The sequence below is a fragment of the Sebastes umbrosus genome, chromosome 11 (genome assembly GCF_015220745.1).
Source record: "Sebastes umbrosus isolate fSebUmb1 chromosome 11, fSebUmb1.pri, whole genome shotgun sequence".
In the NCBI taxonomy this organism is placed as follows: Eukaryota; Metazoa; Chordata; class Actinopteri; order Perciformes; family Sebastidae; genus Sebastes; species Sebastes umbrosus.
In genome coordinates, this window is record NC_051279.1 from 17,262,067 (window position 1) to 17,288,133 (window position 26,067).

The 26,067-nt window shown below is 40.8% G+C and overlaps 1 long non-coding RNA gene across 2 annotated transcripts in view; it reads left to right on the plus strand.

Annotated features, from left to right (window-relative positions):
- Nucleotides 1-1,096: 1,096 nt before the first annotated feature.
- Nucleotides 1,097-26,067, plus strand: part of LOC119496979 — a 35,141-nt gene continuing 10,170 nt past the window's right edge. Inside the window, exons 1-3 of one of the 2 annotated variants that reach the window (XR_005208846.1) lie at nucleotides 1,097-1,402; nucleotides 5,535-5,600; nucleotides 9,041-9,289. This is a non-coding gene — a long non-coding RNA (uncharacterized LOC119496979). Of the gene's footprint in view, nucleotides 1,403-5,534; nucleotides 5,601-9,040; nucleotides 9,290-26,067 lie in introns of those variants that run through there. The other variant, XR_005208845.1, reaches the window with a different exon arrangement.

Here is a 26,067-nt window from a genome sequence, read left to right on the forward strand (position 1 = left end):
CTTATTATGTCAAGACATTGACACTTATTTAAAGAAAAATCCTGACATGAGGGAAATTACAGTAGTTCTTACCGTGTTATTTTGTATTTCCTAATACAAATCAACTTATATCATTGACTTCCCTTAAGTGTCCAGCCGTATTCTGTCAAGACATTGACACTTATTTACTAAAAAAAAATCCTGACACAAGGGAAATTAGAGTGGAAACAAATGGGATTATCTCATCCTATTAGCAGATTTTATTTATTATCTGTTCTTGTGAATGTGGATGTTGTTTGCACAGTTTTCCTTCTTAAATAATGTTCCGCATCCACCCAAAATATTCTGGTACACATACATTGATAAAACAGGAAGTGCTTCTTTCTGACTATTTTCATAACCTTTCTTTAACTCAAGTAAAATCTCCATCCTAACAAGTAATTTTGTATTTCCTAATACAAATCAACTTATATCATTGACTTCCCTAAAGTGTCCAGTCTTATTCTGTCAAGACATTGACACTTATTTAAAGAAAGGAAATTACAGTGGAAACAAATGGGATTATCTCATCCTATTATCAGATTTATTTATCATCTGTTCTTGTGAATGTGGATTTTTGCAGCTATTCGGTAACCAAAGAGGAATGACAGGTATGAGTATACATTATTAGCAGCTGGCACCAATGCCAACAAACAAACAAGTCAAAACAAATGATGTATATAATCTATGTATATCAACAATAAAACAAAAAAATGAAAATTGAATTGTTTGCCCTAGTTTTCCTTCTTAAATAATCAGCATCCACCCAAAATTTCTGGTATACACACATTGATAAAAACAAAATCCATCCAGCGTGCTCAGCAACCTCAAAATTAAAAAAGTACCTCCGGAGCCTGCTAAGAGCAATAATCCCCAGCAGCCAATCAGGAGGCGCGTATTTCTCGGTCAACGTCCTGATTCTGACCAATGACGCGCTGCGGTGGGCGGGGCCAGCCCTGACGCACTGAGGCTCGTGATTGACGCAAGCCTTGTTGCTAAATTTAGCAGCTGGCCGAGTCCAACAGAGGCAGAGAGAGATAGCAGAGAGCCCATTCATTGTACCCGGGGCGGGCCCGACTATTTTAGCGTCGCGATTGTGATCCAGCCAAGCCAAATATAGTCGTAGACAGGTATTTTTAGCCGTACAGCGAATCCCATCCGGCAAAAGCGACCAAGACGATATAGGATATACAGTTTACTACAAAAAATCAGCACACTCAGTGTTAGTGTTGTTATTCAGCAGGGCATAGTTTACCAGTCAGCTGATGATATATAACCGCAATAGAGTAGATCTCCCTGCTCACAGCTTCTCTCTCTATCCGGACACAAAGGGTTGGAAAACACCTGAAGATGTTGTAGGATAACCTGCAGACACATACAACAGGTTTGTGAATGTGATGATGGCTTTGAAAGCTTCGCACAGGCAGCGCTGCTTCTTCTTCTTCTTCTTCCACACCAGCTAAGCTGAGCACACACTGTTTTTTTTTTTTGTTTTTTTTACCTTAGAGTAAAAAAGCACTGTAGTCAGGAGGATACACCGCTGGTGCAGGAGGAAGTTGTTGCATTAAAGGACAAAAAGTTGCAGAATAAAGGTAAAAAAGTTGTGCACACTTCATGCTGCCCCCTGGGGAATCCCTCTCCACCTTTAAACTCTCTGATCTGCAGAGATAAGGACATTTGCTTATTGTGCACGTGTGCATAATGGGGTCTGCACGATTATTATGACCAAAAATGAAAATCACAATATTAAGATTATTTATCACAATTTTTTTTTTTTAGTTTAGAGTAAAAAAGCACTGTAGTCAAGAGGATACACCGCTGGTGCAGGAGGAAGTTGTTGCATTAAAGGGCAAAAAGTTGGAGAGTGTGCACACTTTATGCTTCCCTGGGGAATCCCTCTCCATGTGTTAACACCTTAAAACTCTCTGATCTGCAGATATAAGGACATTTGCTTAATGCATGTGTGCTGCACGATTATTATGACCAAAAATGATAATCACAATATTAAGATTATTTATCACAATTATTCATAGATTTTTAGGGACAAAATATCTTTATTTATTTAGCTTATAGTAAAAAAGCATTGTAGTCAAGAGGATACACCGCTGGTGCAGGAGAAGTTGTTGCATTAAAGGGCAAAAAAGTTGCAGGCTAAAGGTAAAGAAAGGAGTGCACACTTTAGGCTGCCCCTGGGGAATCCCTCTCCATGTGCAACACCTTTAAACTTGCTTAATGCATGTGTGCATAATGGGGGCTGCACGATTATTATGACCAAAAATGATTATCACAATATTAAGATTATTTATCACAATTATTCATAGATTTTTTTAGGGACAAAATATCCTTACTGAGCACAGACTGTTTTTTTAAGAGTAAAAAAGCACTGTAGTCAGGAGGATACACCGCTGGTGCAGGAGAAGTTGTTGCATTAAGGGCAAAAAAGTTGGAGAGTGTGCACACTTTATGCTGCCCCCAGGGGAATCCCTCTCCATGTGTAACACCTTTACACTCTCTGATCTGCAGATAAGGACATTTTTCCTTATGCATGAGTGCATAATGGGGGCTGCACGATTATTATGACCAAAAATGATAATCACAATATTAAGATTATTTATCACAATTATTCATAGATTTTTTTAGGGACAAAATATCTTTATTGCAATTTAACATTTAAATAAACATCACTTCCATGTTGTGCTTCATTCCAACCATCAAAAACTCTAAATATTATCATTTTACTTTTGTTATTGTCATCTATAGTGGTTATTTATATAAAAACACACAATTCAAATGATTAGGAAATAAAGATTTTTATTTAAATATTTGCTTTGATTCCAAAAAATAATCTTGGCAAAAGTAATTCTAATCATATGCTGCTTAGAGCTAGTGTTAGGAAGTTAAACATGTCATAATTCCCTCTCTAATATCTATTTTATATTGCTGTGAAAACAACTGGATTTACTCAAGCATCTCACCAGGATTACCATTTGAACCCATCATGATAGCGTTATAATTTACCATCGCCTGATATTTTTACTGAGCAGAGCTTGAACACACCATTATGTAACTCAACTAACTCAACCTCCAGTTAATGGAGCTCTTTAGCTCCGTGCTGTTGGCAGATGAGTGGGTCACTGTGATGACTCTGAGCAGCATCATGGGAATAAATTACAATATAATAAGTTTCTGATTAAGTTAGTTGTTCCAGATGTTTTTAAGGCTGTTCCTCTGGCGGCTTATTTTGGACTTGCAGTTGTGACAAATTGCAGCTTTATGTCTTCTTCACTCACACTGAAGAACTTCCAAACTGACGACATGATGTGTGTGTGTGTGTGACGTTACTGATTGTGCTGCTGTGTGCCGACGTAAAACCATCATGTTGCGTCTGCACATGTGTGTGTGACCGGATATATGAGACTACTGAAAACTGTCCGGCTTCGATCGGCTGCTGATTCACGGTGCATCTCTAGCTGTTAGTTTAGGATGCGCTTGATTTATGCAGCAGAGTTTTCTATGAACGTCAATATTGCAGTCGATCATGTTCATTTAATTGTGGGAAGCCAAAATCGCAATTAATCTTCGATTAATTGTGCAGCCCTAGTACATATTAGAGAAAATCCCTGTTGGAACACCAAAACACAGGCCTACAATGACCCAAATTGTCCCAATTCATCACATCCCAGTATGCAGTGAAATGTGCAGAGGAGCCAACATTCCAGTCATGCTACGTTTTGTTTATAACATGCTTGAAGAGTGAGTGGTGATTAATGCTGGGGAACACTGTGGTCAGTCCTACATGCCAGAATCAGCTGCAGGGCATGCACATCACATGCCACCAGGCCTCAGCTAAAAAAAACTCTTCCGGATTGACGCTGTGTTGAAGTCTATAATTGAATTTAATTTGAAATTTCACCCTTTTAATTCACATTTTCCACACTTGCTGAAACGGTTGTGAATAGTTTGAGTCTTCCATCTGATGGAGGTGAACCCTAGTTTGGTTTGTATGCAGGGGCATTAACTGAAGGGTGAATATTACACCTTTCATGGATAATCCTGGCATCACTTCAACATTTTTTTAGCTCTCTAATGTGGTTCTTATCTGTTTATCATAATGTGCCATCTCATCAGGACACTTTTCAATACATTTGTTTGCTGTTTGAGTTGATTTAAGGTAAAACGTATCCTATAGGCATAGATCACAAGTTCTTCTTCATGTCCTGTGCTGTTCACCCTCACGTCAGATTTAAGGCAAATCTGAGTCATCTCGTGTAAGCCCTTATAAAAGGATCATTTATTTTTTTTATAAAAGAGGCTTTCATATTTTTATTATTTTTGTGAAATTTTGCATAAGTACTACAATACCCTTGTTGTTCATGTTCCCTATTAGTATCTGTAAGCCTATTTTGGTCATGTAAGGTAAACTCTTGTAAATGGATAATTTATCTTTCTTCGAATAACTCATCAGCTTCTTTGTTTGTCTCCTGTCTTTGTGTTTCACCTGGTCTCTCCTCCTGGCTGGTCAGGGTATCAGCTGCTTCGGCTGTGTGACCTCACCATGGTGACGTGTAATCCAGATTAACCTGCTCTCTTATTCCGCCAGACATGGAAGTGATTAGAGATTATGACCGTGTCCTTTTAATAGAATTGGACGTGTGGGTAATCAACTGCGTCCACCAGTGTCGCGTGTCAGGTGACTCATTCACACAGAGAGACAGTAATACTCACAAGCACAAGCGCTTGTTGTTGTCAACAAGGATGACATTGCTTTGAGTTACAAACATTTCCTTGGAGACTCACCCTACCTTTTGTCATAACCAATACAAACTTAACCTCAAATTTAACCAAGCCCTAATTTTAACCAGTTATAAAACTAAAATGTCCTTGTGACCCTCCTTGTCTCTCTATGAAGAATTCATCTCTTTTTTCTCTCTTTAGTACTTTTTGTACTAAACGTAAAAAGAAAAAGTGTGACTTGGAACGTAGCCTAGCTCTCACGTTGTGGGCGGTTTATTAGAATGAGCCTGCATGTGACATAGGAAGGGGAGCCAAATCTGATTGGTTTGTTGAATCACATGTTTTCTGATCCAGGCAGCCCACAAAAAAAACTGGGTTGTCTTATTTAACAGTTTGTAGGTTGGTAGGCACTCCAGACACCAAACTGTATGTGCACAAGCAATGAACTGAGCATGAAATGTCTCCTTTAAATATCCCCCATCCCTGACTTACACTGTGGTCAGAGCAAAATCAGAAAGGCCATATAACTTCATATACTTTGGCAAGGTGGAACAAGAACAATGGTGTGCAGTTTTGTTAACTAACATAACCATTCAACAAGTAAAAAAATAAGACTACCCTCTATTTTTGTCCTCATGCAATATTTCTTTTAATCTGCTGCATTTATTTTTCCACCGTGCAGTTTTAACAAGAAAATGAAACAATTAAAACTTGTTGATGACGTGGTCAATCCCATCTTCTCTCTGGAATTTACTTGACGTTATTCTTTCTTTTCTCTGCAGGGTAGGAGTGCCACGTAAAGCTGCCAATTTGTTGCCAAACAGCAAAGCAAACATCTTGGATGAATGGTGAGTGAATCTTTGGAATTCCTGCCAGACAAAATACAATTTTACAAATCAAATGAATTCTTTTTGTTCTTCTTTTTCTTGCTGCGTGTAAAACTAATTATCCGGCCATAAAGAATTGCTCTGACAGGTTGAGTGTCTGCTGCCTCTGCAGGATTGTCAGAGTTGTCAGATTTATGACAGAGGAAGTTAGGTCCTTTGCATAAAGAGTGCCTCTGTTGTTAGTCACAGTTGTTGGAGCACAGCTGTAGTATATATACAGTGGTGTAGCATCATTAGACCTCGTGTACAGTGCTGCTGACTATATGGTGGCCATATTGCGCCGAGACACTCTGGCTTATCGCAAAGCAGAAGTGAAAAGTGATTGTGTCAGTTTGAATGAGCTCTCTATGTCTACGGCCAAGGCACCGGCACTCAGCGCTCTGGTGACACTGGAGAAAAGAGGAAAGCAGAGAAACAGAGGAAGGCTTTTATCTTCGTGTCACCAAATCTGCTCCAACTGTACGTCAGAGTGCAAGCGAGGACGGGAAGGGGCGGGGATGCGGGGGAGAGGATTGCTGGCGCAATGGCAGGGCGCTCAATAGTGGCATTCTTCCCTTTCTGTGGGGACGCACACACACAGACAACACACACACACACGTACAGTCACACCAGGGGGATTCCCCCCGGGAGTACCCAAGTGAAGTAATCCAACCCATCACTGCCTTATCACACCAGTGCCCAAAGACAGGAGAGAGAGGTGTTCCTCGAGCCACGGCACAGGAGGTGTACTGTATATCACTGAGGGATTGTGGGCCATTATGTGATGTTATCATGATGTGTTTTTACACTTTTTTGTGTGTGTTTGTGTGTGTGTGTGTGTCGCGACAGAGGGAGAAAGTGGTAATGCACAGCAGCTTGTACGTAATGTTCTGTAGTTTCCCTCGGTTGTTGGATGGCAGATTTATCGCCTCTCTTATTATTACCCTGCAATGAAATTTAACAGCATGATTCATAGCGCTGTGTACATTTTGGAGAGTGTGTGGCAGTGTGAGTAGAACCCAGCCCCTTTGTTTGGTTTGGGAAGCCGCTTTTATCTGTGTTCTTGCAGTTTTACAAGGCCTCCACCATGCATCCATATATTTCTCCTCACAGGATGGAGCATTAGGTGATAGTTGAGCGAGCAAACGTTGTGGGATGTGTGAGTGTGATAGTTTGTTCGGTTACAAAGAAATAATATCCATTTAAGCTTCTGCATATTTGCTGCCAAGTCCACGTCATTTTTATGTGTGGAGTCATAGTGGACTGGTTCTGACAGAGGTCGACCAGTGCAGTGTCCTTATGTGGCGTGACTATCTTTACATCCGTTTAGAAATATCATATTTATGATATTAATAAGTGGATAATGTCTTGATATGATTTCACTTTTAAGGTTTCATGATATAAAGCTGCTCTTCAGGGAAACTGGCTCGACTCCTTTATAATAACTATTATTGTGAGTATCAGAAGTCTGTCTACACCCTTCAAGTCTGGATATACTGACAGACAAAGCAAATAGTTACGTGCTGGGGCGGGACATTTGTCAGTCGCAGACGCAGACAGCATTCAACCAAATGGGTAACAGTAGTCGTTCCACGTTTAATGAGACGCTGCGGCAACAGCAGATCAGTAATTAAAAGGAAGAGTTGTATTGTGGCATGGGGATACCAGTCAGGTCAGTTGCACAAATATCAAACAGGCGGTGAACAACAAGGATCCTATGTGGGTGATGGAGCTCTCATGACGGCTTCAACATCAGCACATCATGCAAATGTAAAGGTTGCTTATTCAAACCCTGGTGTTACTGACAGAGCAGATCTACAGAAGAGATTTTTGTCATAAAGTTAAAGAGTACCTATTATGATTTTATACTTTTTCCCTTTCCTTTAGTGTGTCATACAGTTTTTTTGTGCATGTAAAAGTTCTGCAAAGTTACAAAGCCCAAAGTCCACGCCAAAGGGAGTTACTCTCCCCCACAGAAACACTGCTCCTGAACTGCCTGAAACAGCTTGACTGAAGTCTTGTCTTTTCTTCCGTAACGTGGTGATGTCACCAAGTAACACATTTGCATAATATCTGCCTAGTGGCTAGTTTGACACGCCCTCACTTACCTTTAATTTGAGTTCAAGATAACCAACGTATGATAGCAGAGCAGAGCGGTGGCCATGAGCTAGCCATTGGGGTGCACTCACATGCATGATGTGAACAAATGTTAACAAGGGTCAACAAAGCAAACGGAAGCTGTGATTACAACACACACAGAGGGAGAGTGACTTCATTCTCTGCTCAGGTAGACATTACTCCACTATGTCTTTACATAGCAAATAGTTGTTTGCTGCTATATTAATGCTCTGAATATTGTATAAAGCACCTTTAAGGTTTTTGGGAAAAAAACTTATTCAATTCAATTCAATTTATTTTTATATAGCGTCAAATCACAACAGAAGTTATCTCAAGACGTATCAGACACAAATTATTATTCCAAACAGAGTATTTTTATATTTCTTAAAACATGTCTGAGGGGGATCTTTAAACCCATGATGCTTATGGTTTCCATGTTCTGAACCCTTCGTGTGCCACATACAGAAGTTTGCCAGCACCACAGAAAACCCCCTAAATTATGACAATCTCGGTATTGAGCAATTGCATCAAAGGAAACCTTTTGATCACATGCCTGTTCCTGGTTTTGGACTTTTTTTTATCCCAAATCTGTCTGGTTTTCACATATGAGCCTGTCTCTGTGGTCACTTCAGTCATCTTGCATTAAAAAATAAAATAAAATCCTCCTTATCAGTACCTGTGCACCTGCAAACCAGAAGCACATAGCCACTCACCTGTTATGTAAGGTTACTGGAAACAAATAATTGTGTCACAACTGCAGGTAATAAGTTTACAACTTAACTACCAGCGGCGAATTTAAGTGTGTGTGGGTGTAATTTATAAGATAGTGTGTGGAAATATCTGAACAGCGGGCGTATGAGTCACCTCAGTGTAGGCAGTTGTTTAAAGGCCATTTTCTAGGAGATGTCAGAAACAGGAACATGTATTAGTGTATATGTATATGTGTGTGTGTGTGTGTGTGTTAGTGTGTGTGATGTGGTTTTGTCATTTGAGCTGAAACATCACAGAATTCCCCCTCTTAGGGAGTGTTTAGATCGAGATACCAGACAACAAACGGGGAGAATCTCCTCGTAGTTGAGATCCAGTAGGTGTCCACTTGAAAAGACACGGCGAGAGGTGCAGCAAGGGATGGAGGATTAACCAAATATTTGCTTGCAGTTTATGAGAAAAGTTTATATAAAACATGCTGGCAAGGGCCTGGTATGATGCCAAGGATGCCATTTTTAAAGTTTGGACATTTTGGCTGTATGCAAAAGTGTGTGTATGTATTTGTGGATTGATATCAATGTTTTTCTGACCTTTAGTTGTTCACATCTGGACCCTGCTGTGAGGTGACACATCTACCTGAACACCTTCATTAGTTTCACCTCCGCTCATTCCACTCCCAGGTATTTGCTTGACAGCTCATAATTGATGTTCAGGCTTACTTCATATAAAGAAGTGATGACATTTTGGTAGCTGAGTCAGTGTCTTTGTCGCCCTTCAGATATTCAACACTTGAGCAGAATGTGTGTGTGTATTCTGTGATTTTTAATCTGCGTATTGGGTCTAAATATGTGCTCTGCGTTTGACGCTTTGCTGTGGCTCAGAGTAATGTCATTCTGGGTCACACGCTGACCACATGGGCATGTGCACGGTTAGAGCGGCGCGCACGCACACACACTTGCAGATAAACAAGTGGTTGCATTTCTGCATGAGTCACAGCCGTGGGCAGAGGTGGAAAGTTTCCTTGTTTGGGCTATTCCCCCCTGCTGACACTTTTGATACTTTTTTGAAGTATCTGATGTGTTTCTAATGAAGTCAACTTGTAGTGGACAGAGGATTCAGCTCAAACCTGCTGAGACTACTCCAACCCCGACGACCTTTCCCCTCTTTCTATTTGCTCACTGACAATGAAACACACAAACCGAATCATATACAGTATATAGGACATATTACCACACTGTGTTATATTCTTTCTGAAATTGAAAAATAGCCGTGCAAGAGGATACTGCTTAAAAATTAATTAAAAAAAATTAAATGTGATACTACTTATAGTACTGCTAATACTACTGCTACAGTGACTTCCTCTTACTTTTTGTGATAATAATCTTGCTGACATGGTGTATTTCACATCACGTCATGTGTCCTATTTCTAGTCCTACTCTGGTACAATACACTAAAATGGCTGCATTTATCTTTGTAATCAGTCATTACAAGTGAATATTTAATACTGATACAAACTACTTTTACCACTGTAAATAACATACTTGTTGTGCATGATTTTCACAACAGAAATGTGTTATTTAAAAGTACATAGCTTGTACTTAAGTAAATCTTTATGCATTTTGATTAGAGCTTCAACAATTTATTTGGCAACTATTGGTAATCAATTTAATATTTTAGTAATTTTTCAAGCAAATTACCAAATATTTGCTTTGCAAATATGAAGGTTTGCTACTTGTTTTGATCATAAATGATGTAAGTTGCATCTTTTTGGCTTTGGACTGTTGGTTGCAGTCCTGGTTTGAATTTTTGAGAAAATAAAACTCTGATTGCACGGGGAAAGTAAGATAAGATAAGATAAGATATTCCTTTATTAGTCCCACAGTGGGGAAATTTGCAGTGTACAGCATCAAAGGGCATAGTGCAAAAAACAAGAAGCGAGATACAACACGGTGCAAAAAGCAAAACAAAAGTGAAACAAAATATGAATAAATGAGCAAAACCGCTACTGAGGTGCGCTTGAACAAGGTCCTGAACCTTCAACCAGGGCTGTAGTACTGGAGTCTGTTCTCGGTTTCAAGACCAATTTTTGGGAGTCTTGCACTTGTCTCGGTCTTGTGTCTTGTTGGACTCGGAATTGTCTCAGTCTCGTGTCTTGTTGGACTCTGAATTGTCTTGGTCTTGTGTCTTTCTGGACTCGGAATTATCTTGGTCTTGTGTCTTGTTGGACTCGGAATTGTCTTGGTTTCGGGCTCTGCTATTGAGAACTGGTCAAGTTGTTTGCTGATTCAGGATCAGTTGTACAGAACGTCTACCAACACGATGCATGAAAAAAAACCTGTAATGATCCTCAAACTTAAATTCTATGCATTGATTAGTTTGAGTTTGATGTTGGAAGATGGATCAATATTGTTTATAGATAGTTTATTTCTGTCCATCCTAACTCATTAATTACTATATTAGCATTGGAAAGACAGAAACAGGACTCTATTTGCTCTGGACTCGGTCTTGACTTGATCTCGACTGCTTTGGGACTTGGTCTTGACTCGGACTCAACTGGACCTGGACCTGGTCTTGGACTTGAATTGGACTTGATTAAATTGGTCTTGACTACAGCCCTGCCTTCAACTGCTCCAGTTTAGCTGCTCGGCGGTGGTTGTACTGGGCCGCCTCCAGGTGTGAAAGTGTGTAACCACTTGATCAGTGCGTTACTGTAAAAAAGAAAAAAGAGAGAATGAAACTGCCCTGAGTGAAACTTACTAAAGAAAGATTAAAAAATGGAAGAAAAAAATAAACCTTTATTTGTCATAGAACATACAGGTACATACATGAAATTTGACCTCTGCATTTAACCCATCCTAAGTATTTTTAGGAGCACTGGGCTGCTGCAAGCACCCGGGGAGCATCTTAGGGTTTAGTGTCTCGCTCAAGGAGTCAGTCTGTAGGAACCGGGGATTGAACCGCCAACTTGTTGTTAAAGGACAACCCGCTCTACCCACTGAGCTAAAGGGACAAAATCATATTTCCTAATGTGTTACATCATCACACCACATGTTGATGTTTGCATATTAATTGTCAGCTGTGAATTTATATTGCAAGGATTCAGTTTTGTCACTGACTCTGGTAATTATCTGTATATCCTATTGAGACAGTTATTCATTTATTTTTATACATCCAAGGTCTAACAAATACTAACAACACCACCAGCCAAGCTTCCATTCACTCTCTCCCTGACAGTGTATGAATGAAATGCTTGGAAGACTGTGCAGAGAGGCTTTTATTAATGAGACATAACAAGTTTAGGCTTTATTAACCTCAGGTATTTGCAGCTTCGCTCAGAGAGGCAACAGCTTGTAGGGAGAAACCTGTCTGATCATGTCTCTGTCTCTGGCTGTCTGTGAGCGTGAACACTTGTATTTGTGCGTGAATGCTTGCATGTACATGTAATATAAAAGATTTGCATTGTTGTTTTACAAGTTGACTCATTGAGTGTATGGTGTGGGTGAATGAGATTAAAATAATTTGTCAATGTAGAGTCATAGTTTTACCTTTCAACCTTTATAAAAGTGTAATTATGATTGACCTTTGGGTGTCTACAGGCTGTCTACAGGCTGTCAGTGTTGGTTGCAAATATTCAAACATTTTTCTTAGTTGATTAGTCAACTAATCGTCGTCTTAGTCGACTAAGATTTCTTTAGACGTTTAGTCTATTTTTTTCATGCTTTTTTCATGCCGAATGACTTATTTCCAAGAAAATTATAAAGCACATCTCTGATAAACACAAGATTTAAAGTGTGTGTGATTCTTTGTGGAGAAATTCAGTTTTACAGATCTATCGTCGATTAACTCAACTAATCGATTAGTCAACAAAATCATATGAGGTTTAGTCGACTAAGAATTTCTTTGGTTGAGGACAGCCCTAAAAAGAAACTTCTAAGTGATAAGATTCAATAATCCCTGTCAGGTTTGCAGATGACTTAAAGGTTTTAATCTTTAGGGAGTTTTCACACCTGCATATTTTTGGTTCATGTAGATCAAACCTTGACTGTGAAGTTCCAGTGAAACCGCGTTTTCACTAAATGAGGCTGCAGTGGGCGTAAAAAAAGATGAAAATTAATCATTTTATGAAGAGTTGACATTTGTTTCTCTTCTATTCTCTTCTATCAAAATGTCCTCAAGATGATTGTTGTTAAAAACATCCCCAAAATAACAATACTGGACAAATGTGCACCCGTTATGGCAGTTTGAACAATCTTGGATGGTCTGAAGTTAAAAGAAAATATGTGCGCTATAAGTTATTCAAAGTTGTTTCTAGTACTCTAGTAGGCTTTATTTAGTATGTTTCATCATTTGACAATGTGAAACATATTTCAATCAGTCAAAACCAGAAACAAAACAACAGTTTCACTTCTTATTTGGGTCAAATTTTGAGAGCTGTTGGTCTTTCAGGTTTTCAAGATGAAGTAATCTAACCAGGAGAAAGTTTTCACTGATCTCGCTTTATGACTATCGTTTATTTGTTTGCACAATTAAAATGGTAAAATATATATATAATACCTAAAGACCATTTTGTAGTGGGATCACAACAGCTGCGACGCCAAATCGGGCAAATGCGTAAAATTCCACACTTCCTACCCCCCTACTTCTGGCCCCTTGCTTTGACCACAACCGTCTTTGAACTCGGCCTTCATTTTGATCTTAACTACACACCTGTAAAGTTTCTCGACTGCATCTTGCACGGTTGTGACGCTATCGTCGTGAAAAAATCTGTCCACAGAAATAAACATCCGGCAAAGTACTCTAAACCGCTTCTGTGGTAGTTCCCACTACAGTCGGTGTCTCCAGGAGCACATTTTGCCATGATGACTGATACACAGACTCACAAGGTGAAAACAATACGGCATAAACGCTCGCAGCTGGTAATAAAACTAAATGGATATGTGCAGGGGAGGAAGGAAGCAAAGAGTCTTATACAAATCCTCTCCAATATAAAAAAAATAAAATAAAGAGTTATCATTAACATCAGACAAACAAGAAAAAATAGGACAGGTAAAAATAAATGCAAAAAGGGGAACATAGAATTAAAAACAGATCAAATAAAATAAAAGTTAAAACATAGTCTGGGATTTCCTGATATCCAATTAATATATTTCTTATATGAATGCATTTATAATAATTTAAATGTTATACCCAGTGATACAGTGTATTCTGTATACAGTGATGTAAATTATACACTATACACCCTAGCAGGTCATACACATTGTTCAATTCATTCAGGAGTGACCCTGAGTAACCTCATGCAGTCACCTTCAACAGCATCCTCTTATAAATTTAACAATATTTAATAATTCCTCGTTCTCTGTCTTGTTCGTTATCGTGTTAGTCGTCTTCCTTCTTTCTCTTTGTTTGACGAAACTATAAGTCACTGTGCTTCAATGCGGCGGCTCGTTTGTGAATAACGTCTTTCGATGAGTTGCACAAGAGGATTCATCTTGTTATTTGAGTTGGCTTCCCCTCAGCCTTCACCTTTTCTTTTAAAAGGTTCACCTCATGATTCACCGCTTCTCAACTCTGACATTTAAATTCATCTTCTCACGATTGAAACCTGGCGCACAACAATTACCTGAATACGGGAATCCAACATATGCAACATGGCATATCACGGTCATGCGTAGGCACTAGCAATAAACCCCAACCACCCATTGGTGCTATGTGAACTTCCCAGAAGCCACTGGTGCGCACTGAGAGACACTCCCAGAATTTTCCATAAGAGAGATTTCCGAGAGAGGAGCATCAGGGCTTCTCTCCTGATTGTTGGCCAGCTGCATACCTGAAGAGCAAGTATTTACGCGTGCCGCTCCCCATAACTGGAAGTGCTCACTTGTGTGGGAGTGCAGTGCCCAAAACTGTTAACCTAATTTGTTGCTGATGTAAGACGTTCAGAGGGAGTTCCGAGGTCTGAATGTGTGATTATCAGGAATATTGGTAATCAAAAAATCTGTTTCACTGTAAGTGCGTCTACGTCTAAACGCCCACCTGCTTGTGTAATAACAAGCTGGAGAAATTATATCGAAAAAACCCATCTTTTGCATCATTTGCAGACGTATGCTCCCAGTGTCCTCCCCCACACACACTTAGATGACCACATAATAGAGCTCTGACCGGGCTGGAGGTTTTTGAGGCTCAAGGTTCTGCCAAGTCTGAGACCACCAAGGTCCTGCTTTTTCTGTGATACATTCATAATGCTCTGCTGCAGTCTGCCTGCAATGTTCTCCAGATGGGGTGTGACTGCAATCCTGCGATCCAAAGCGTAAAGTCACTTGCAAGCGTGGCAGATACTGGGAAATCAAGTAAGCGTGATTTGAACCCTGTTTATAAACATTTGGTAGATAAAACCTTCTGTTATAGTTTTCATACAATAGAAATTATTGAAAAGGGCAAATGACAAAAGAGCTCAACTATGGGATGTCTATAGGAACAACTGGTCTTTATATGGTAGGAAAATACCCCATCTTAAGTGTTACAATTAGTTTTTTATCCTAGCATTAAAACACATCAGAACAAATATTTTCACCATTACATACAGTATCTGTAACCACCTGGTTAGGTTTAGAAAAAACATCATGATTGGCCTTAAAATAAGTATGTAAACTAAGTAAAATACGGACAGAAACAATGTGACATCACTACGGAAGATATGTCACACACGTCACAAAAAAAACGCGACAAACATCACTACTCGCCTTGCGCATTATCGTGTCCTTCATACATCTTATCGTGCGACCAGGCTGGGGCATTTGATACAAGCTCACATTTTTGTCAAGCGATAATCCATTTTCACTTTCATAAAGTTGGGGGATTGATTAAAAAAAATGGTCAAACTCAATGCAGCAGAGTTATACTGACTTTTAGCTTCTAGTTGGGCCAAGCTCCAAAAACGTAGAATCTTACAGTTCCCATAATGCAACTCAGTAGCGTGATGACCTGATGGCATCATCAGGGTTATTTTTCCGAAAGCTCTTTTAAGAGCCACAGATGTTACGCAGCTGTTTTCACTACTTGAGTGCTCCTCATGATGATTAAGGGGAACTTCATGGTGCTACAGTGAGCTGCTGTACATTGCAAGTCATCAGTGCGTTGATGTGTTAATGTGAAATATCTGTGACAGTAGGAGTGACATCAGAGCAGCTTTAGCTCTGTTACTGGGATGAAGGAGACAGCACTCCTCCCTTTGCTCTCTGTTGAATAATCTGCTTACTCACCGGATGTGATTCACCTAACTAACTCTGTTAGAGAGAGGGTTCTGTTGTCTAAATGTTTGCTCAGTAATGTTGTGTAATGTTTGGAAAGTTGTGTGCTTGTGAGATAAATAGCTTCATTTGGGCCTCAGTCTGGCCGGCTGCCGTGCTGCTTTGAAATCCTCATCCAATAAGTGGCTGAGGGGTCATTAGAGAAGGAACCAGAGTGACGTTATTGTTTTAGATAGCACCGTGACTGCAGACAATACACAATTCTGATTGGCTCTAATATAGCATAAGTGTAAAACTCATAGTTTGAAGCCGACTTGTTTCAGCTGATACTATAGGTCACAACTTTTCCTACATGTTGTTAAGGAACATTTATTCCAAGATTGACATGTTGACCCAGATATGACCAAACATTACATAGATTATAATACATATTATACATTAATACACATAGACACATATTTTGATTGCTGTAAAGCGTCCGTGTTGTTAGCTGGATAATTTAATTCAACCCATGCAGTTATGAAGAAAAAGAACTCTCTGTCAACTTGTACTTTTTGGTAACATCATGGTTAGTTACTTATTCAAAGGCGTGTTTGTTTACTAGAAAACTCCACAGGGTAAGGCCTAAATAATGTAATGAATACATTGTTCCTTATAAAACATTTGCAAAGTCATTTTTTAAAAGAAGTGTTAATTAACCTGAAATCGTTTTTTTCTTTTTAAAACCTTTATTTTTTTTATGGGAGAGTAATTCTCCTTCCCGTTTTTCGCTGGTGCATCTCTATTTTTCTTGGCACGTTACTGCCACTCTCCATCAATATTAAAGCCGTTTCACACAAAGCACGGATTTTCATTTGAAATATTTGCACGGAAATTTAAAAAAAATATTCGGACGGACTTTGACTTCAGCGGATTTCCGCCTGCGGAAATATACCAATGAAATCCTTTGATCGCCACCATTCTGCATAGTATTAGCCACGTGCTTCTGTTTGTTACACGAAGAGTGTGGGGGCCTTGGGATAATGGGGGTTTGGGGTTTGTTTTTTAGGTCGGACAAATGGGCTTTTGGTGTTTCGGAATAACAATGGGCTGTCCCCTTCTCAACACTCAATAGTGTACGACAAACACTACTACCTCAACAACCAAATAAAGGGAATAAACAAAACGGGAACATTCTTATCAAAATATTGCTCCACAGCTCCACTAGTGGCCAAAACCACCACACGTTACCTTTTAATTAACTTTTTATATATGTATTTGGTAGGGCTGTCAATCGATTAAAATATTGAATCGTGATTAATTGCATGATGATCCACAGTTAATCGCAAGGTACTCCATTTAGCATAAAAAATATGCTAAAAATCACAAGCTCAAATCATAACATGGCAAAGTCAAGCCCAACCGGCAACAACAGCTGTCAGTGTGTCCGGGACCCTTTTGAAAATGGCAATGCCAGTTTTTCCTAGCCAAAATTGAGCTTAGCTTAGCTTTAAACCTGAGCTCAATACAACCTAAGTTGCGTTAATGCGTTAAAGAAATTAGTGGTGTAAAAATGAATTTGCGTTAACATGTTATTATCACATTAACTTTAACAACCATAGTATTTGATATTCTGTCTGAACATGGCAGCGTAAGGCCGAGAGGCTCCTCTTGAAATCCCTCCAACAGTTACCAGACCAGACTCAGGTCAATGGCAGGTCATGACTTCAGACTGACCCACTTAGCCAATGCCAACAGCCCCTTCCACCTCCTCCCCCACAAGGCCTTCAGCATCACTGTCTCTGTTCCTCTCTCTCTCCTCTCCCCTTACTCTTTGTTCCTCTCTTGCTGTCTCTGTATACTCTCTCCTCTCTCTGTTGCCCTCTCTTTAAACTTGCCACTCAGTCCTTTCCTCTGCTCTGTCTTTCCTCTTCCCCTCTCTTCTTTCCCTCCTTGTGTTCCTTCGCTCCATGAGGGGGAACTTCCACTGCAGCTCCTATCCAGGAACAGGCTTCCACTGTGGAAACAGCTACATTACGCTGCTCCGGTTCGCTTTCCACACAGAGCGAGCAAGGGAGGGGGAGCTGGGCTTCATGTCCACACACACACATTTCCACAAACACATATGTACACAAGCACACATACATCTCTTTGTTTGACTCACACCACGCTTAATAACGACTTTAACTTCAACAAACACGTGTGGACTCAAGGAGGGGTGACGACCGACCCCTTGGTTCCCCCATGTTCGAACAAATGGCAGCAAAAGTGTAAAAGTGGATGCCCCTATGGTAGATAAAACACAATAAAGTGCCCTCTAGGGTGCCCTTCCAGTGGAGAAAACATGATGAAGTGCCCTTTAGGGTGCCTTTCCAGTGTAGAAAACATGATGAAGTGCCCTCTATGGTGTTTTTCCAGTGGAGAAAACATGATGAAGTGCCCTCTATGGTGTTTTTCCAGTGTAGAAAACATGATGAAGTGCCCTCTATGGTGTTTTTCCAGTGTAGAAAACATGATGAAGTGCCCTTTATGGTGTTTTTCCAGTGTAGAAAACATGATGAAGTGCCCTTTATGGTGTTTTTCCAGTGGAGAAAACATGATGGAGTGCCCTCTATGGTGTTTTTCCAGTGGAGAAAACATGATGGAGTGCCCTCTATGGTGTTTTTCCAGTGGAGAAAACATGATGGAGTGCCCTTTATGGTTCCTTTCCAGTAGAGAAAACGTGATCCAGTGGAAAAAACGTGATGCAGTGTCCTCTATGGTGCCCTTTCAGTGGAGAAAACATGATGAAGTGCTTTGCAGTGGGGAAAATGTGATGCAGTACCCTCTATGGTGCCCTTCCCGTGGAGAAAACATGGTGACTTGCCCTCTAGGGTGCCTTTCCAGTGGAGAAAACGTGATCCAGTGGAGAAAATGTGATGCAGGGCCCTCTAGGGAGGCCTTCAAATTCAGAAAACATGACCCAGTGCCATATAGGCTGCCCTACATGCTAGAAATCTTTCTGCGCGGTGATGCCCCACCGTGTGCAGCTGGTGCTCTTTTTAATTTTTCCACCCCTGCCTCTCTGAGTCCGCCACTACGTACAAATAATTTCAAATAGCACCTGGCAGCACACGATTTTAACAGACGTTAGAGAAACATCCCTTTCTTATCTCACCATCCATCATTAGCAGCACTCCTATTCAAATTAACAGCCAGCGAACATCCGAAACGACTGCAATATGCAAAGCACAGGTCTATATCTGTCACTGTGTGCGTGTTATTTTTGATCTTCTCCTGAAAGACACCTGCTATAATTGGATACTTATCAGCATTAATGGATAGACAAGACACGTAGGTAGGAGCTCTGGGGAGAACACACACACATACACACACCCAGGAAACACAGTTAGAGTCATCGTATTCAAAGCAGACAGGAATAGAAACAGAATACATGAGGTAACCACAGTGGCGTAAGCAGTAGCCATTACCTCAACAATGATCATGACCAGTAGCCGTCGTGTGTGTGTGTGTGTGTGTATACAGGCACATGTGGCTGTCGAAGATGCCTTTTCCATAGTCCAGATATTCCTTTTCTCCATGAACATATCTGGTCTTTATATAAGGTATGCCTGGGACTTATATAATTCTTGGCGCTTTAAGTTTCTGTGTGTGTATCTGGAAAGCTTGTGGAACTGCAACTGTGTGATTGTATGTGAGTGTGTGTGTCCGTGACGCCTTGGAAGCTCTCCTGGCCGCGGCTGTGGAAATGCTCCACTGCCCCACTCTGCTCAGTGGGGACAGTGGCGGAGGGGGCGGCGGACGGACGGATGGGTGAATGGGGAGTGGGGGCTCTGATGGTTGGATGGAGAAGAGGAACTGTTAAACTGTGGCACTGCCAGAAAGACAGTGGCAAAAGGAGAGGGGAAAAGTTGTGCTTACTTCAATCTTATGTAAACCAGAGCTCCTCTGTTTTCACTTGGCTGCAGGGTTTAACTTGATGTGACAGGCTTATGTCATGTCATTTCATTTTTGTTTCTTGTTTATAGTTTTGTGACTGTTGATGCATACAGTGCAACATGGCGTTGTGTCTAACTAGCCAAAACAAACAGATCGGACTTCAAATGTTCTTGTTAAGTAGCTTCATACTGTCAATTAGGAGTTTTATTGGTCGGTCCACCACTTTGGTCCAGATGGAAATATTTCAACAACTATTGGATTGATTACCATGATTGGTAGAGATATCCATGGTGCCCTGAGGATAAATCCAAAATGACTTTGGTGATCCGCTGACTTTTCATCCACTGTAGCGCCACCAGTAGGTCAAAGTTTCCACTTATGCAGTGAAATATCTCAACAGCTACTGGATGGATTGACGCAAAATGTATGACTGTGGTGATCCCTTGACTTTTCCTCTCGTGTCACCATGAGGGTTGACATTTGTGGTTTGGAGTGAAATGACAGTGGTCGGATGGAAGCGTATTTATCTTTTTCATCTCGTGAGCTGCCACTTCCATGCAGGGAATCTCGGACTTCAAATTATTGCTGTCAAAGTTTTTTTCACTTTGACTCAGCGCTGATCTACTGTGCACACGAATACCTTCTCCTCCGGTTTATCTGGAATGAATTCAAAAACGTCACGCTAGCCTCTAGCAAGTGGTCTTGGACCTTTTTTTTGGGTCTGCACCAGAGCAAGATTACTGCATTCACAACTGCCCAAACAAACGACACCAGAGTTTGTTTAAAACAGACTAGATGAAAGCACTTGTGAAAGCACCCTTAATGTTGTTAATATACACTTCAAAATGACAGTTGAGTTTTTGTTATAGCTTGTTTTGGTTGCTGGTTTGTGTATACTAGAGGACAATTTGTTCTATTTGAATAAATAGATGATTTGTTTTTTTGATTATGAAGGATTATGAATCCATTACAGGATCCCATCAACAAGTTGTACCTTTGTGAAGCTTGAAATGTTACATGTTTGTAAATTTTGTTTACCCTCTGTGTACGGCCGGTAGCATTTTTGTTAATATGTGTAATTTTTTAGGGCTGTCAAATGTAACACGATATAACGCGTTAATGCATATTCGTTATAACGCCTCTAATTTCGTTAACGCTTTAACGCAATCGATATTTCGGAGGTTGTAGTGGGCTCAGTGAAGATACTGGCATCATATGAAACTAGAAAATCTTAGGAATCCATTGGTACCAACTATGTTGTATTAGCTTGTCAAGAAGAAGGTTCAATAACACTCCAAACTTTCGCTAAATTTTGGCGAGGAAAAACTGTCATGGCCATTTTCAGTGGGGTCCTTTGACCTCTGACCTTAAGATCAGTGAATGTAAATGGGTACTATGAGTACCCACGAGTCTCCCCTTTACAGACATGCCCACTTTATGATAATCACATGCAGTTTGGGGCAAGTCATAGTCAAGTCAGCACACTGACACACTGACAGCTGTTGTTGCCTGTTGGGCTGCAGTTTGCCATGTTATGATTTGAGCATATTTTTTAATGCTAAATGCAGTACCTGTGAGGGTTTCTGGACAATATTTGTCATTGTTTTGTGTTGTTAATTGATTTCCAATTATAAATATATACATACATATGCATAAAACAAGCATATTTGCCCACTCCCATGTTGATAAGAGTATTAAATACTTGAACAATCTCCCTTTAAAGTACATTTTGAAGAGATAAAAATTGTGTGATTAATTTGCGATTAACTATGGACAATCATGCGATTAATGGCAATTAAATATTTTAATTGATGGACAGCCCTAGTAGTTTTCATTATTTTTCCATAATTTTCAGTGTGTTTAGATTATCTGCTGTACAATATTTGCTTGGAGTCTTGTGACAAGTCATATGACAACACCCTACTGGCATGCAAATAAAATGTTTAGTGGGCTATTTTCAATTCTCTCTTTCTTGTCTTTTGTGTGATGAAGCGTGACTACTTTGAAACTCGCAACATAAGTATGTCTTCATATATTTTCAGCGTAGCATGTTTCAGTGTGCAGAAGTAACTCTTTCTTCTATATCAGTGGGGGTTGCCCTTACTTTGCATTATAGGAAGCCCAATTTGGAGCTGTGTCCTGTCAGGGATTTGCATGCTGGGTGCAGGCGGGCTGCGGTAATATGTGCTAGTTCACTACTCGATTGAGTGCTTATCTGCCACTCTCCATGACACTAATATACCAATAGGTTGTCAGAGTGCCTGCTGTGCCTCTCTCAAGTTTTTTGTCTTTGTTTCCCATTGTATATTAGACAGGAATTCATCCTGAGAGGCAGTATGTGTATATGTATGTGTGTCTTACTTGTAGTGGAAACTCTTTGGGAGTCGGTGCCATGGAATGTCTGGGCAGGATTCCCTCTTTTCCCCAGCGGAGCGGACCATTCACACACGACTATCTGTACGCAACATGAACACGTAGCACAGCAAAGCATGGAAACACATTGTCCATTTGTGTGGACTTAACCTCATCGCACAGTTCATGAGATCTGTGCTCTGGGCTACTCGGTCCAAAATGTGATTTACATGACGATGTGTAAATCACTAAAACATAAACTGCCTCTGTCTGTCTGTCAAGTCTGCTTCTTCTTCCTCTATCTGACTTCTGACTTCTTTGCTCTCACTTACTCTGACTTCTTCTTCTCCCTTCACTGGAATGCAACTTCAGTTTAACCTTGTGACTCATCTCTCCCACGTTGACCAAACCAACGCTGTCTATCCTATACAGACGCACTGCTGACCTAGACTCTCATACGGAGCATGCACACCAACACACACACACACACACACACACACACACACACACACACACACTGTTGCGTCACTCTACTGTGGTGTGGCCTGTAACTACTAGACAGCTGTTACTGCTTAGCTGTCATTTCAGCCATGATGTCAGAGCTTTGTTGTGTGTGATTGGCTGACGTCTGAGTGCGTCCTCTGTATGTGGGAGATACTATGTGGGCGACAGTCGCTCTCTGTGCCACAGAGAGGCATCGTGGTCGAAATGGTCAACGGATCTGTGACTTTTTAACCTATGCAGTAGGACACTTGCGTCTTTCTTGTCACCGCAGTATAAAAACGTGTGACATGGGGGCGAGTTACGCTGCTACAGATACACTAGTGACCCAGAACTCGTGTAGGCATGTGTGTCATAAAATGAAAACATTGCCCTTTAAGGTTTAACCCACTGCTGTCTGTAGTTTCAGAGGTGAAAGATCAGAGCACAGGAGCAAAGGTTAAACCTACAATAATATGTAATGAGGTTGGGGGTTGATGAGGTTTGAAGTTTTGGCTCATCATTTATATCAGTTATGGTAACAATTATCCTCACCACATTCATTGCTAAGATCTGGGTGCTTATTGGTGACATTGCTACAATGAAGTCTGATGGGACAAAAAACAGGAGCGGTCACAATCAGGCAAAAAAAGAGAGTACTCCCAACAATTTTGTATTGCAGTCATATAACATCGTCAGACTCACGATGAACAGTTTGAAAATAAAGGATCAAATTCGATGCAGCAAAATCAGAGACATTGTGTTTTTGTTGTCAAAACCTTAGGGCTAGACGCGAATATTTGACTATTAATTAATCGCCGATGGTGTCGTTCTCTAGGCCGGATAAAATGCTAAAATGGGGTGCCAAATATTCTTGGGTCCCCCCGGCTGAAGCTTTGAATATTTGCTGTTACTACTGAATCTCCGGAGCCAAAAAAAAAGGTATTTGGAACAGCCCTACAAAACATGGCGCCTACATTACCCACAATCCAACTCAAGCGCCAACAGTTTGGTCAGAGGTTCGGCCGTGGCATGCAAGTAGCGGCTAATGTAATGCAGCCTAGATCCGCTAGACTCAAGCGGAGATGAGGAGCGGCTATCATTCATTTTTTTCATTTTCAAACTTGTAGTGTTCAGCCCCAACGGACTCTACCTCAAGTGACATCACTTGAGGCAGTTTATCAGGCTTTATGCAGCTCCCCCTGGAGCCACAAAAGGCTTTATACAACTTTTGTCAAATATGTAGTTGTACTCCTCAAGACCTGGAAACAGACTTTGATGTGTATAAACGAAAAAGAAGCACGATGGAAATGTCAGATCTCCATTACTAGGAACCAAGTGGACCAGTTAAGACCTCCAATTCATATCCTGATGTTTATATTGAAAGCAGTTTTGATCTGGGTTTAAAATGATCAGTATAGATGGTGTGGCAGCAGGAGCCATTTTGACAAAAATCCCATTTTCTTCTCTAAATAAACTGGGTCAGCAGAACTGCTTTTGTGTAATAAGTAAAAAACATAATAGACAAAATGTGTCATTTACTTATTTAAGAAATATTCTAATGCACTGGATTCAAATTGTGCTTTTGTGAGTGAGTGTGTGTTTGTGTGTGTGTGTGTGTGTGTGTCCAGTCATGGTCACCATGGTGAAGTCCTACTAAAAATCGTCATGACAACTCAAGCCATCGACAGCCATGTTGTAAGCCAAAACACGTAACTGTCTCCTACGCATCAACACCATTCACTCATGCAAACACTTGCACACACACACACACACACACACAACAACAACAACAAAGACACCCACACGCATAACGACGTATACGACAGATTTAAACCTGAGTGTCAAAATAGAGTTACTTGTTTATGAGATAATATTAGTGTGTTGTTGTTTATCCCGCTCAGTCTGATGTAACACATGAGAGGTCCTGAATTACAGCTACCTTTAAGATCACTCACACTCTTTTTTATGTATAATTGCAGCCATACTTGTTTAAAATGTGGTTTTCTTTTAACATATAACATCAAAATATAGTGATTCTGAATTATTTTAAATGTGTTAAAGGTATATTGATGATAGTCATCAAGTGTGTCTTTGAGAGAGAAGCACTAGCAGCCTGTGCCTGAAGGTGATGCCACCGTGGGGCTTTCACCACCAGCTCCAGTCACCTCTACACACACACACACACACACACACACACACACCCTGCCCCCAGCATGTACACTGCTCCATGGTCGAGATGGAAGCCCCCCTCATCCATTCCTGTAACTGACCCATTTTTCTGTGTACACTGTAGACGCTGGTGAGCGGTTCTGACACCCACCCCTCCGTGTTTCCACTGGGGTGGAAAACACTAGTGGAGTGGGAAAAAGAGGGGAGTGGGAGGACAGGGGCAGTGGAAGACGAGCTTAAGGGGGGAGGAAAGTATCAGGGTGAGTGAGTGCGTCCATTAACCCCCCCAGAGGTACACCGCAGGGGTGCGGGGGGACTGAGTGTGCGTGTTTTTATGTGTGTTTGTTGTGGAAGGTTGGAGTCGAAAAAAACATCCTCTATCTCTCGCTTTTTCTCCCATGCTATGATGTCCTTCTAGGGGTGTGACGATTCACTCAGATCACGATCGCGATACGATAGGATATTATAACAATAATCTTAACAAAACTTGAATGATGAAAATATGACTGAATAAGTAGCCTTTTATTGAAAAGACACAAAATGCAAAACAATGCTGTTGTTTGCCCTATAGTTCCATTTTTTATGGTATCAGTCCTTCCTCCTGTCCTCTGCTGATGTCTCTCACTGCTGCAGGTAAGGTTAGGGCTGGTAGTCGGACAGTTTGGGGCCGTCGGTGAGCGTCCGCTGGCTTTTTTCGGTGTGTCCCGCATCGTTGGCTCTAGTCTGACCTTGTTGGAGGCGCCCGTCGGTGAGAGAAATCACTCTGATTGGCGGTTCAACTTAAACAAATCATTGCACGAGAAGAGAAACAGACTTGAGGAAAGCAAGCCAATGAGTAAAGTCAAGAGGAAAAACACAGAAGGCTCTTCTCATTTTTCATTTTCATCTCATCTGATCATTCCAATACACGGATATTTTCACAACGACACAGCCGTCTGGAACGAAGCGAAGTTTAGAGTGAGAGTGGTGTGAAAATGGCCGGCAAACGCTGTTTTGTTTCTTGTACGTATCATAACAACAGCTTGTATATTCGCCCTGCTGGTCTTCTGGTGTCCCTTTTTGAATGACAAATACAGACTACCGCCCGCCTGCTTGTGTGGAGATTTATTTCCTCTCATGCAGGCGCAGAACGTCCGTGCTAACTGGCCGTTGGCTGTAGTCTTTGCGGTGTGTTTGAGTGCAACTTTTTGGCTAAGACAAAGGCGACGTGAGGCGATGCAACTGGTGGCCTTCGTCACTTCTAGAGTCATTCGTTGTTGGGTTGGTGTGTCTTGGCTTTAACAGAGATTTCTGACTGTTTCTTCCCAATATGGATCAAGCTCCAAAAACACTGTATCCTTCACTTACAATGCAACTCTATAGTATCTGTTTGTTAGACACCCATGCCAGATAAATGCCCACTTCTATCAAACTCCACATCCCCAGTTTGTATTGCATGTTTCCTGTTCAAAGCT